Source organism: Heterodontus francisci, chromosome 36 (assembly GCF_036365525.1).
Source record: "Heterodontus francisci isolate sHetFra1 chromosome 36, sHetFra1.hap1, whole genome shotgun sequence".
Classification (NCBI taxonomy): Eukaryota; Metazoa; Chordata; class Chondrichthyes; order Heterodontiformes; family Heterodontidae; genus Heterodontus; species Heterodontus francisci.
In genome coordinates, this window is record NC_090406.1 from 20,758,737 (window position 1) to 20,771,604 (window position 12,868).

Below are 12,868 nucleotides of genomic sequence, written 5' to 3' on the forward strand. Positions count from 1 at the left end.
GGGTGCAGAGGAGATTCACCAGGATGTTGCCTGGGCTGGAGCATTTCAACTATGAAGAGAGACTGGATAGGCTAAGGTTGTTTTCCTTAGAGAATAGAAGGCTGAGAGCAAACCTGATTGAGGTATACAAAATTATGAGGAGCGTAGATAGGAAGAAACTTTTTCCCTTAGTAAAGGAGTCAATAACCAGGGGGCATAGATTTAAGATAAGGGGCAGGAGGTTTAGAGGGGATTTGAGGAAAAATGTTTTCACCCAGAGTGTGGTTGGAATTTGGAACACATTGCCAGAAGGGGTGTTAGAGGCAGGAACTCTCACAGCTTTTAAGAAGTATTTAGATGAGCACTTGAAAGCCATAGCATACAAGGCTACGGGCCAAGTGCTGGAAAATGTGATTAGAATAGATAGGTGCTTAATGGCTGGCATGGACACGATGGGCCGAAGGGCTTGTTTCTGTGCTGTAAAACTCTATTACTCTATCTCTCTATGAAGCATCTCTTCCTTAAAGATAGCCCAATGTTCCGAAACAGCTCTTCCTGTCAGTCTTTGGTTCCATTTTACCCAGGCTAGATCCATTCGCATCGCGTTGAAATTAGCCATCTTCCAATCTAGACATTCTACCTTATTTCATTTCTTGCTTTTCTGCATAGCTAGCCTAAATCTTATGATACAATGGTCACTCTTACCCACGTGCTCCCCAACAGACACTTGGCCCACCTCATTTCCCAGCACCAGATCCAGCAACGCCTCCTTTCTTATTGTGCTGAGAACATACTGATCAAGGAAGTTCTCCTGAACACAATTCAGAAATTCTTCCCCCTCCTTACCCTTTAAATTATCCCAATTGATATTTGGGTAATTAAAGTCCCCCAACATCACCACTCTATAGTTCTGCACACCCCTGTGATCTCCCCGCTCCTCTATCTCTCTCTCTCACTATTTAGAGGCCTAGAGAATACCGCAATAACGTGATCATACCCTTTTTGCTTCTCAGCTGTAATCAAATGGATTCTGTCCTTGCCCCCTCAAGGACATCCTTCCCTTTCCAGCACTACTGGAGACTCCATGGGCAGGATTTTAGCCCACACGGGGGGCAGGAACAGAGGTGGCGGGCACGCAATTTCACACCACTGGCCTGCATGCTGGTTCCTTGGCTCCATCCTGCCTCTGGGCCATTTTCTTGGAGGTGGAATTGTGGCGGGGGATTGCTGATTTGTGACCGGTTAGTGTTAATCTGTTAATTGTGTATCAATTGTTTGATTATATGCAGGCGGAGGGTGTTAATTGGGGTCTTACTTGAGCACTTACAAGCAGACACTTACTGTGTCTGAGTGAGGAGCTACATGTTTGTAATCCTTTTACTCTGTACTATTGTGAAACTGAGTAAAGATAGGCTCCAGCATTATCCTTCCATAACAAGCTTTCTGGAGTTTAACACTTATGGCACGTTAATGGAGGCTGCCTGGGATTTCTAGTCAACCTCCAGATCCGTGGAGGTAGCGGAGAACAGTTTAGCTGCCAAGAGATGAGCTTCTAGTGGCAGACTGGGGCCAGTGCTCCACCCAGGCTTAAAGACCCTTTTGCCTGCCTGTCTGCAGCAACAGCTGCAAGCTACTCTGTGGAGGGGTTACCCCCACCCCCTGCCAACAATGGTGGTCCAACTGCAAAGGCCATTTTTATATTTTAAATTTAAAAAGTTGGAGAGAGAAAGCCTTCATTTTGTGGTGCCCTCTCTCATTTACCTGCCATGGCATACTGCTACTGCTTTCAAGCTGGAAGGCCTCCTATTGGTCCTCCAGCTTTGAGAGTCCACCCACCATCCTTTATTGGATGGTGAGCCTGTCCCCTGTCCATTAATTGGCTGCCCCAGGAAAAATCACAATGAGTGACTATTTCCCAGATAGTGCGGCCCCCCCCCCATTTGAGCCTGACGGCAGGATTCAGAAGCCCACAGGGAAAATCCTGCCCATATAATTAACAGTGTGCCTGAGGCATCTAGTCATCAGTGAGGACAGGAATTATAACATTGAACATAGCTATTAAATGCCAGTCCTAGGAGGAAAATAACTCAAAATGGCAGGTAGGTAAATTATACTATATAATCATGGGCAATTTTCATTGTAGATAACAGAACATCACACTCTGGAATATTACAATTTCCTCAATTTACATTGTGCACTTACATTTCTAACCGCTTTATAACAGTGGAAACCCTACAACTTTTCTTTGTATTTTGGATGAAATTATTATTATTTTTTTAAATGGCCACTTGCAGATGGATTTACCACAGAATTAGATAGATTTGATCGGTGACAATAGTAAATAATATAATTTCTGGCTCCAAGTATAGTTAAAGATTTTTTTTATTTTTAGAGATACAGCACTGAAACAGGCCCTTTGGCCCACCAAGTCTGTGCCGACCAACAACCACCCATTTATACTAACCCTACAGTAATCCCATATTCCCTACCACCTACCTACACTAGGGGCAATTTACAACAGCCAATTTACCTATCACCTGCAAGTCTTTGGCTGTGGGAGGAAACCGGAGCACCCGGTGAAAACCCACGCGGTCACAGGGAGAACTTGCAAACTCCACACAGACAGTACCCAGAATCGAACCTGGGTCCCTGGAGCTGTGAGGCTGCAGTGCTAACCACTGTGCCGCTGTACCGCCCACATATGCAATTTAAAAGGATCTGGCCCCAACTACCAGACAAATTTGGGTAACATTTTAGGAGCTATCTTTTCTATTTACAAGTGATGGCAAACTTGCTATTTCTAATTTTTAGAATTTTTTAAAATGAGAACTTTATTATAACAATCCATTCTGCTTTGTCTCACTGACACCATTTCAGCTATATTATAAACTTTCTTATATACGAGCACAAGCAATTCATTAAGCAAATTATGTTGCTAGGGATTATCAAACAGTAACCAAGGAACCAGTCTTACATAAATGTGCATTGTGTGAATGAGGTCTGTGTGATCAAGACTGCCCATACAAGTAATTACACTTGATTATTTGTGTCACAAAGGGAGTTGGCCTTTTATTTTTCTACATGCTTTTCTATTAGTTTTTCTAATCTCATTAGAGATCCAAGAGATTACAAATTCTAAGAAATGTACCTTTTGTCAACACTTGTTACAGTCAACTCCAAGCAGGTGCAATGAAATAAGCATAGGTGTGTCGCCTGTTTTATTTTTATCTTATGTACTGTAAATTATTTGTAAAAATAAATGTTTAATGTAAAACGGCGAGGAACGTGTAAAAAGGTAGGAACACAATAACTGAGGGGATTTGAATCATGCCATGTATTCTGAAAGTAAAGTTCAAGCCAAATGGTGGAATCACCTGAACACATTCCCAATTATGGGTTATTCATTCTAATATATACAGTTTAATATTAGTGTCCTTTGCAGGTCATTCTTATTTAAGTTTTAATATTGTTTAAAACTGCTACCAATGTGTTCCCATGATAGGAATGGAGAATCTTCTAATATTATACCCAGCTTGACCTCACCACCACCTCTCTTGACTCCTCTACTTCTCTTAATTGTATTGGATAAGCAGAAATTTCCTCCAATTAAATTCCCATCACAAATTCCGATCCCTCACCACTGACTCCATCCCTTTCCCTGGCAACAGTCTGAGGCTGAACTAGACAGTTCGGAACCTTGGTGTCATAATTCACCCCGAGTTGAGCTTCTGACCACATATCTCCGTTATCATGAAGACTGCTTATTTCCACCTCTGTAACATCGCCTGACTCCTCCCCTCAGCCTCAGCTCATCTGCTGCTGAAAACTTCAGCCATGCCTTTGTTGCCTCTAAACTTGACATTCTAATGCATTCCTGGCCGGCCTCCCAGGTTCGACCCTTCATAAGCTTGATGCCATCCAAAACTCTGCTGCCCGTGCCCTAACTTGCACCATGGAAGAAATAATGGGGATTTTAAAGAAAGGTGCACAATAATCATAGATGATTTTAATCTTCATATAGATTGGATGAATCAGATTTGCAAAGGTAGCCTTGAAGACGAGATCATAAAGTGTATTCGGGACAATTTCTTAGAGCAGTACATTCTAGTGCCAACCAGGGAGCCGTCTATTTTAAATCTGATAATGTGCAATGAGGCAGGATTAATTAACGGCCTCATAGTAAAGAAGCCTTTAGGCAACAATGATCATAATATGATAGAATTTCACATTCAGTTTGAGGGTGAGAAGTGTGGGTCTAAGGCCAGTTTCTTAAACTTAAAATAAAGGCAATTACAGGGGTATGGGTACAGAGTTGGCTAAGGTGAACTGGGAAGTTAGGTTAAAAGATAGGACAGTAGAGAAGCAGTGGCAGACATTTAAGGAGATATTTCATAATTCTCAGCAAAGATATATTCCAGTGAGAAAGAAAGACTGTATGAGAAGGATGCACCATCCATGGCTAACTAAGGAAGTTAAGGATAGTATGAAATTGAAAGAAAAAGTATACAATACTGCAGAGATTTATGGTAGGTCAGAAGATTGGACAAATTTTAGAAAACAGCACAGAATGACTAAAAAAATAAGGAGGGAGAAATTAGGATGTGAGAGAAAGCTAGCTAGAAATATAAAAGCAGATGGTAAGAGTTTCTACAAGTATTTAAAAAGGATAAGAGTAACTAAAGTGAGCATTGGTCCTTCAGAGGGCGAGACTGGGGAATGAATAATGGGAAACAAGGAAATGGTGGAAGTGTTGAAGACACAAAAAAATCCCAAGAATACTTGAAAATCAAGAGGTAAAAGAGAGGAAGGAACTTAAAATAATCACAATCTCGAGGGAAAAGGTATTGGGAAAACTATTAGAACTAAAGGCTGACAAGTCCTCTGGACCTGAGGGTTTACATCCTAGGGTCTAAAAAGAAGTGGCTGTAGAATCAGTAGATACATTGGTTCTGATCTTCCAAAATTCCCTAGATTCTGGAAAGGTACCAGCAGATTGGAAAATCGCAAATGTAACACCTATATTCAAGAAAAGAAGGAGACAGAAATCAGGAAACTACAAGCCAGTTAGCCTACATCTGTCATAAGGAAAATGCTAGAATCCATTACTAAGGAGCTAATAGCAGGACATTTAGAAAATCATAATACAATCAGGCTGGGTCAACATGGTTTTATGAAAGGGAAATCGTGTTTGGCTAATTTATTCTTGTTCTTTGAGGAAGTAACAAGCAAGGTAGACAAAGGGGAGCCTGTAGATGTGGTGGATTTCAAAAAGGCAATCGATAAGGTGCCACATCAAAGAATACTAAACAGAATAAAAGCTCATGGTGTAAAGGGTAACATATTAGCATGGATAGAGGATTGCTTAGCTAATAGGAAGCAGAGAGTAAGGATAAATGGGTAATTTTTTGGGTTGGCAAGCTGTTATTAGTGGAGTGCCACAGGGATCAGTGCTGGGGCCTCAACTGTTTACAATCTATATCAATGATTTGGATGAAGGGATCGAATGTATGATAGCTAAATTTGCTGATGACACAAAGGTAGGTAGGAAAGCAAGCTCTCAGGAGGACATAAAGAGTCTACAAAAAGATTTAGATAGGTTAAGTGAGTGGGCAAAAATTTGGCAGATGGCGTATAGGCCGGGATTTTATGGGCCCCCGGCGAGGCGGGATCGGAGATGGGGGGCACAGACAATCACAGCGGGTGGTGGGTAAGGCGGCAGGACAGAGGGCCCTTCGCCTACCTGTCGCCCAGCGATCATCCCGGGGACAGGTTAGGCCGATGACGGCCTTCCCGCCCAGAGGTAAATTGAAGCCCTTAAGTGGCCTATTAATGGCCTCTTCCTGCTGCTGCTGGGATCTTACCAGTGGCGGGGGGAGGGGGGGGGCTCCACCGCATGGGACAATGCCTTGTAAAATGAGATGCCCTCCCTGCAGGCTTGGGCAATTTGTGGCCCATGGAGAACTCCCACTGGGAACCAATTCACCCCCAGGACCCCCTCCTCCGGACCGCAAGACCATTCCCCCACATTCCCCCTTGCCGGGGCCTTCCGGACCAGCCTCAGTGACCCCACCTCACCTACCTCTTCTCCAGGGTTCCAGAGCTGGGTCTGGGCTCAAGGCCTCTGCAGCACTGGCAGTGGATACCGCTCCCGGTGGCACTGCCGATACTGCTGATCTGCCAGCCCTGTGATTGGCCGGCAGCTCTTGGAGACGGGATCCCCACCTCTTTAAAGTCTTTAAGGGTACGGGGATCCCGCCTCCTAAAACTTTGACAAAAAAAACTGGAGGATCGCTCCGAGAGGCCGAGAAAATGCAGAGATGGTGCTCCCCTGCCTTTTCAGCCTGCGCCAGGAGCCGCACCTCCAGTACAATATCCAACCCATAATGTGGCAAAATGTGAACTTGTCTACTTTGGCAGGAAGAATTGAAAAAAAGCATATTATTTAAATGGAGAAAGGCTACAGTACTCTGTGATCCAGAGAGATTTGGGTGTCCTGGTACATGAACCACAGAAAGTTAGTATGCAGGTACAGCAAGTGATTAGGAAGGCAAATGGAATGTTCATGTTTATTGCACGGGCAATCGAATATAAAAGTAAAGAAGTGTTGCTACAGCTGTACAGGGTTTTAGTTGGACCGCATTTGAAGTGTCGACTACAGTTTTGGTCTCCTTACTTAAGAAAGGATATAATTGCATTAGAAGCAGTTCAGAGAAGGTTCACTAGACTGATTCCTGGGATGAGGGGTTTGTCTTACAAGGAAAGGTTGAGCAGGTTGGGCCTACACCCATTGGAGTTTAGAAGACTGAGAGATGATCTTATTGTAACATATGATCCTGAGGGGGCTTAGAGTGGATACAAGGAGGATATTTCCCCATGTAGGGGAGTCTAGAACCAGGGGAAACAGTTTAAAAATTAAGGGTCTCCCACTTCAGACTGAGATGAGGAGAATTTTTTTTCTCTCAATGGATCGTTAGTCTGTGGAATTCTTTTCCCCAGAGAGCTGTGGAGGTTGGATCATTGACTATATTCAAGGCTGAGTTAGATAGATTTTTGATCAGCAAGGGAGTCAAGGGTTATGGAGGCAGACAGGAAAATGGAGTTGAGGCCACAATCAGATCAGCCATGATCTTATTGAATAGTCCCATCAGTTTTCCTGGTACTTTTTCTCGAGTGATGGTGATTGTTTTAAGTTCCTGCTACCTTTTGCCTCTTGATTTTCTACTATTCTTTGGATGCTTTTTGTGTCTTCTACTGTAAAGACAGATGCAAAATACTTGTTCAAATTCTCCGCCATTTCCTTGTTTCCCATTATTAATTCCCCAGTCTCACCCTTTATGGGACCAACGCTTACTTTAACTATTCTTTTTTTATATATATATCTGTAGAATCTTTTACTGTCAGTTTTTATATTTCTTGTTAGTTTACTCTCATACTCTAATTTCTCCCTTAATATTTTAGCCATCCTTTGCTGGTTTCTAAAAATTTCCCAACCTCCTGTCCTATCAATAATCTTTACAGTATTGTACATCTTTTCTTTCAATTTGGTACCGTCTTTAACTTCCTTAGTTAGCCACAGATGGTGCATCCTTCTCATAGAGTCTTTATTCTCACCAGAATATGCCTTTGTTGAGAGTTATGAAATATCTCCTAAATGTCTGCCACTGCTTCTCTACCATCCTACCTTTTAACCTATTTTCCCAGTCCTCTCTGTCCTCATACTCTTGTAATTGCCTTTAAGTTTAAGACACTAGTTTCAGACCCAAATTTCTCACCCTCAAACTGAATGTGAAATTCTATCATGTTATGATCACTCTTGCCTGGAGGATCCTTTACTACAAGGTCATTAATTAATCCTGTCTCATTACACATTACCAGATTTAAAATAGCCTGCTCCCTGCTTGGTTCTAAAACATATTATTCTAAGAAACTGTCCTGAATACACTTTGTGAACTCATCCTCCGGCTACGTTGGCTAATTTGATTTGTCCAATCTATATGAAGATTAAAATTGCCCATGATTATTGCAGTACCTTTTTACAAGCCCCATTATTTTTTGATTTATACTCTGTCCTGCAATGTAGCCACTGTTAGGGGGCCTATAAACTACTCCCACCAGTGACTTCTTTCCTTTACTATTTCTTATCTCCACCTAAATTGATTCTACATCTTGATCTTCCAAGCCAAGATCATTTCTCACTACTGTAATGATCTCAGCCTTTATCAACAGAGATACCCCGCCTCCTTTTCCTATCTTCCTATCCTTCTGAAATGTCAAATATCTTTGAATATTTAGTTCCCAGCCTTGGTCACCTTGCAACCACTCCTCTGTAATGGCTATCATATCATACTCATTTATTTCTGTTTGTGCCATCAATTCATAAATCTTGCTACAAATGTTACATGCATTCATATAAGGAGCCTTTTATTCTGTCTTTTTACCATTTTTCCTTTCTCTGACCTTATTTGCTGGTGCACTCTTATGTTTGTACGCTCTGTCCCTTCCTGTCACACTCTGGTTATTATTACCTACCCTGCAATATTGTCTTGTCCTTTCTAGTTAACTTTCCAAATCTCCCCTCACTTGAACCCTCCCCCCCCCCCCACTATTTAGTTTAACTGTAGAGAGGTCTTTATACAATTCGCCAGGACACTGGTCCCAGCACTGGTCAGGTGAAGGCCTGACAATTAACATTGTTAATTGTATATTAATTGTATGCAGGTGATGAGCATTTACTGTGGATTCAGTTGTGTCCCTATACAAATGAACAGACTGAAACTGTGGTTGTTGGGTTAGGAGGTACATGCTTATAATGTGTATCCCTGTAAATAAATGCTTATGAGTGTGTAAAGATTGGCTCCATTTCTATCCTTCCTTCACCACCTGGCTTTCTGGACCGTAACAAAATATATTCAGCCTTTGGTGAGCCAAAGGAAAAATGGAAGCTGAGATGAAGGTAGAAACAAAGAAAAAAGCTGTATGAATAAAAGACAGACTGAGAAAACAGATGACATGGGAAGACAATGAAGCCAAGTAAGAGAAGAGCTAAAAACTGCTTTCATTACTATGTGTCGTACATCAACAGTGCATCAACACAACAAAAGCTCATTTAGGTGTCCTTGTAAATGTCCTGGCAGATATACTCTATAAATCATCAGGAAGATTTAGTCACCTGCCCTGAGGATGTAGTCTCCAAAAGCACTGACCACGTGTCAGTCTGCCTGTACCGAAGGGACAAAAATGTGGGGCAATCTAGCAAACAGGATAGAAAAAGTAGGATTTTGAACAAATTATTTGCAGTCTTTTGTAGATTTGAAATGCAGCATGATGCAACAATAAAGTATTGTGCACAAGCTCTGAAAATATCACAATATATTCTTTACTATTTAGCTAAGAACTGGTGAAATGTGTCATGCTGTGAAATGAAGTGAACTGCAAACTCCTTCAGTTATGAATGTTTACAGTGGAACCTGTTTAACTCTGTGTATACTTGAAGTATTACAGAAACACAACATTTATCATGAAATTGATTTTTATTCCAAAAATGTGATTGCAAAACTTCCGACTTTAACTCATAAACAACAGAGGTAACTTGGAGATCAATGCAAATCATTGCTTTGAGGTTTAAGGGTATGTGTTCCTCTGTAGCTTTGTAAAGTTAAAAAAAGATTGCTTGTGGTATAGCAGCTTAGACACTGATCTTTCAGCCTGACACCTAAGTTTAAATCCAGTTCAGCCTGATGGGCTTGAAAGTCACCTCTGTCTATTGGCTGTAACAGTCCCAAGTAAAATAAATTTGAGCAGTCTTGATCATGCTCCTGGCGGGAATGGACTTGAGTCAAAATTGCTTTGAAACTCGCAGGATGACTCAGGCAGGCCTAAGGATGGATGGTTGTTATGGAAATGGAAAATAATGCTATGTTGGTGCACTAGAACTGCTCTTCTAAGGGTGCTACCGGGGCATCTAGATATATCTAATCTAAGAGTCCTAACATTGGTTACCTGAAAGGAGAAGAGATTCATTCCCTAGCACCAGCATCTATAATAATAATAATATCATTGTCAACATCTTGTATTTATTTAACAAATGTAACATGGAAAAATGACCACTGGGCTTCACAGTGGTACAAAAGCAAAAATAAAACACAGATGCCTAGCTAAAGAACAGATTAAGAGGGCTGACCAAAATTTGGTCAAAAAATTTGGTCTTAAAGATGGTCTTAATGAAGAAGAGAAAACTGGAAGTTGGTGGAGGAACAGGCGGGTAGTTAGGGGTGAATCTCCTTGAAGACTGATTCCTGGGATGGCGGGACTGACGTCTGAGGAGAGATTGAGTCGGTTAGGATTATATTCGCTGGAGTTTAGAAGAGTGAGGGGAGGGATCTCATAGAAACCTATAAAATTCTAACAGGACTTGACAGGGTAGATGCAGGAAGGATGTTCCCGATGGTGGGGGAGTCCAGAACCAGGGGTCATAGTCTAAGGGTATGGGGTAAACCTTTCAGGAGTGAAATGAGGAGAAATTTCTTCACCCAGAGAGTGGTGAGCCTGTGGAATTCGCTACCACAGAAAGCAGTCAAGGCCAAAACATTGTATGTTTTCAAGACAGAGTTAGATATAGCTCTTGGGTTTAAAGGGATCGAAGGACATGGGGCGAAAGCGGGAACAGGTTACTGAGTTGGATGATCAGCCTTGATCATAATAAATGGCGAAGCAGGCTCGAAGGGCCAAATGGCCTACTCCTGCTCCTATTTTCTATGAATTCTGGAAATGATTGTGTGAGCTTGGGAAGCAAAGTCAGTACCAGAGATGTTGTGGCAATGATTGGGTTGGCAAGAGTGGAACCAAGCTAGGGTATTCTGTAGAGTTGTATAATTGAGAAGAGGAGTTAAAGGAGGATGGAGTGAGCAGCCATGTCAAAGCCTACAGACTTTTAAGCACAAAAATTATTGCCCTTTGCACACAGAGGAAGTTTGGTGCAGTGGCTATTTTGCAAGACTGCCAATCCTGAGAACAAAAGGTCAAATCCCAACATAGCAGATTGAGAATTTGAATTAAGTTCAAAAAAATTTGGAAATAAAAAAAGTTAGTATCAGTCAAAATGACTGAAGCTGTCAGATTGTTGTAAAAACCCAACTGGTTCCCTAATGCCCTTTAAGGAAATATAAACCTCTGTATGTAAAGGGAAAGGTTTTTTTTTCTGCTTATCTAGCTCTGCAATCTTTGTGTATGTAGCAAAGTGGTTATGCAACTGGATAGTAAACTGGAGGCCTGGATAAATGACTCAGAGATAGGAACTCAAATCCCAGCATGGGGTTAAGTTCAATTAATTAAAGAAATCTGGAATAAAAAGCTAGTATCAGTAATGGTGACGATGAAACTACCAGATTGTCATCGAAACCCCTCTGGTTCTTTAGAAAAGGAAATCTTCTGTCCTTACCTGGTCTGGCCTATATGAGGGTCCAGACCCAAGGCAATGTGGTTGACTCTTAACTGCCTTCTGAAATGGTTTAGCAAGCCACGCAGTTGTATCAAAACCACTATAAAAATATAATGGGACAGACCACCCGCATTGGCCTAAGCACCAGATTAGGGCACGACAATGACACACCCAGCCCAGTCAACCCTACAATGTCCTCCTCATCAACATCTGAGGACTTGGGGCAAACATGGGAGAGCTGTCCCACAGAATAGTCAAACAACAGCCTGTCACACTGACAGAATTTAGCCAATGTCCCAACCGCCTCCATCACTATATCTGGGTTTGTCCCATACCAGCAGGACGGACCCAACAGAGGTGGTGGCACAGTGCTTTACAGTGAGGAGGAAGTGGCCTTTGGAGTCTTCAACATTCACACCAGATCCCATTGAGTCTCATGGCATCAGCTCAAACATATGCATGGAAACCTCCTGGTTATTACCACTTACTGTTCCCCTCCCCAGCCCACCCCACCCTCCGCCCCTCAGTTGATGAATCAGTACTCCTCCACATTGAACATCACTTGGAAGAAGCACTGAGGGTAGCAAGGGCACAGAATGTTTCCTGGGTGGGGGACTTCAATGCTCACCTCTAAGAGTGTCTCATTAGCACCACTAGTGACTGTGCTGAAGGATATAGCTGACAGACTGGAACTGTGGCAGCTGGTGAGAGAACCAACATGAGGGAAAAACCTACTTGACCTCATCCTCACTAATCTAACTATCACAGATGCATCTGTCCATGACAGTATTGGGAGTGAACACTGCACAGTCCTTGGGGAGACAAAGTCCTGTTTTCATGCTGAGGACACCCTTCATTGTATTGTGTGGCACTGCCACCATGCTAAATTGCATTCATTCAGAACAGATCTAGCAGCTCAAACTGGGCATCCATGAAGTGCTGTGGGTCTGCCATCAACTGTATTCCACCACAATCTGTAACTTCATGGCCTGGCATCTTCCTCACTCTACCATCACCATCAAGCCAGGGGATCAACCTCGGTTCAATGAGAAGTATAGAAGAGCAAGATAGGAGAAGCACCAGTCATAGGTAAAAATGAGCTGCTAGATCTGTTCTGAATATATTCCATTTAGCACGGTGGTAGTGCCAGTCATCACAATGGAGGGTGTCCTCAGTATGAAGACAATCCTTGTTCACAAGGGCTGTGCAATGACCATCTCCAACAAGAGAAAATCTAACACCTCCCCTTCACATTCAAAGCCATCACCATTGTCTAATCCCACACCATCAAAATCCTGGAGGTCACCATTGACCAGAAACTTAACTGGGCCAGCCACATAAATACTGTGGCTATAAAAGAAAGTCAAAGACTCACCTCCTGGCTCCCCAAAGCCTGTCCACTATCTGCAAGGCACAAGTCAGGAGTGTGATGAAACACTCAAGAAGCTCAAT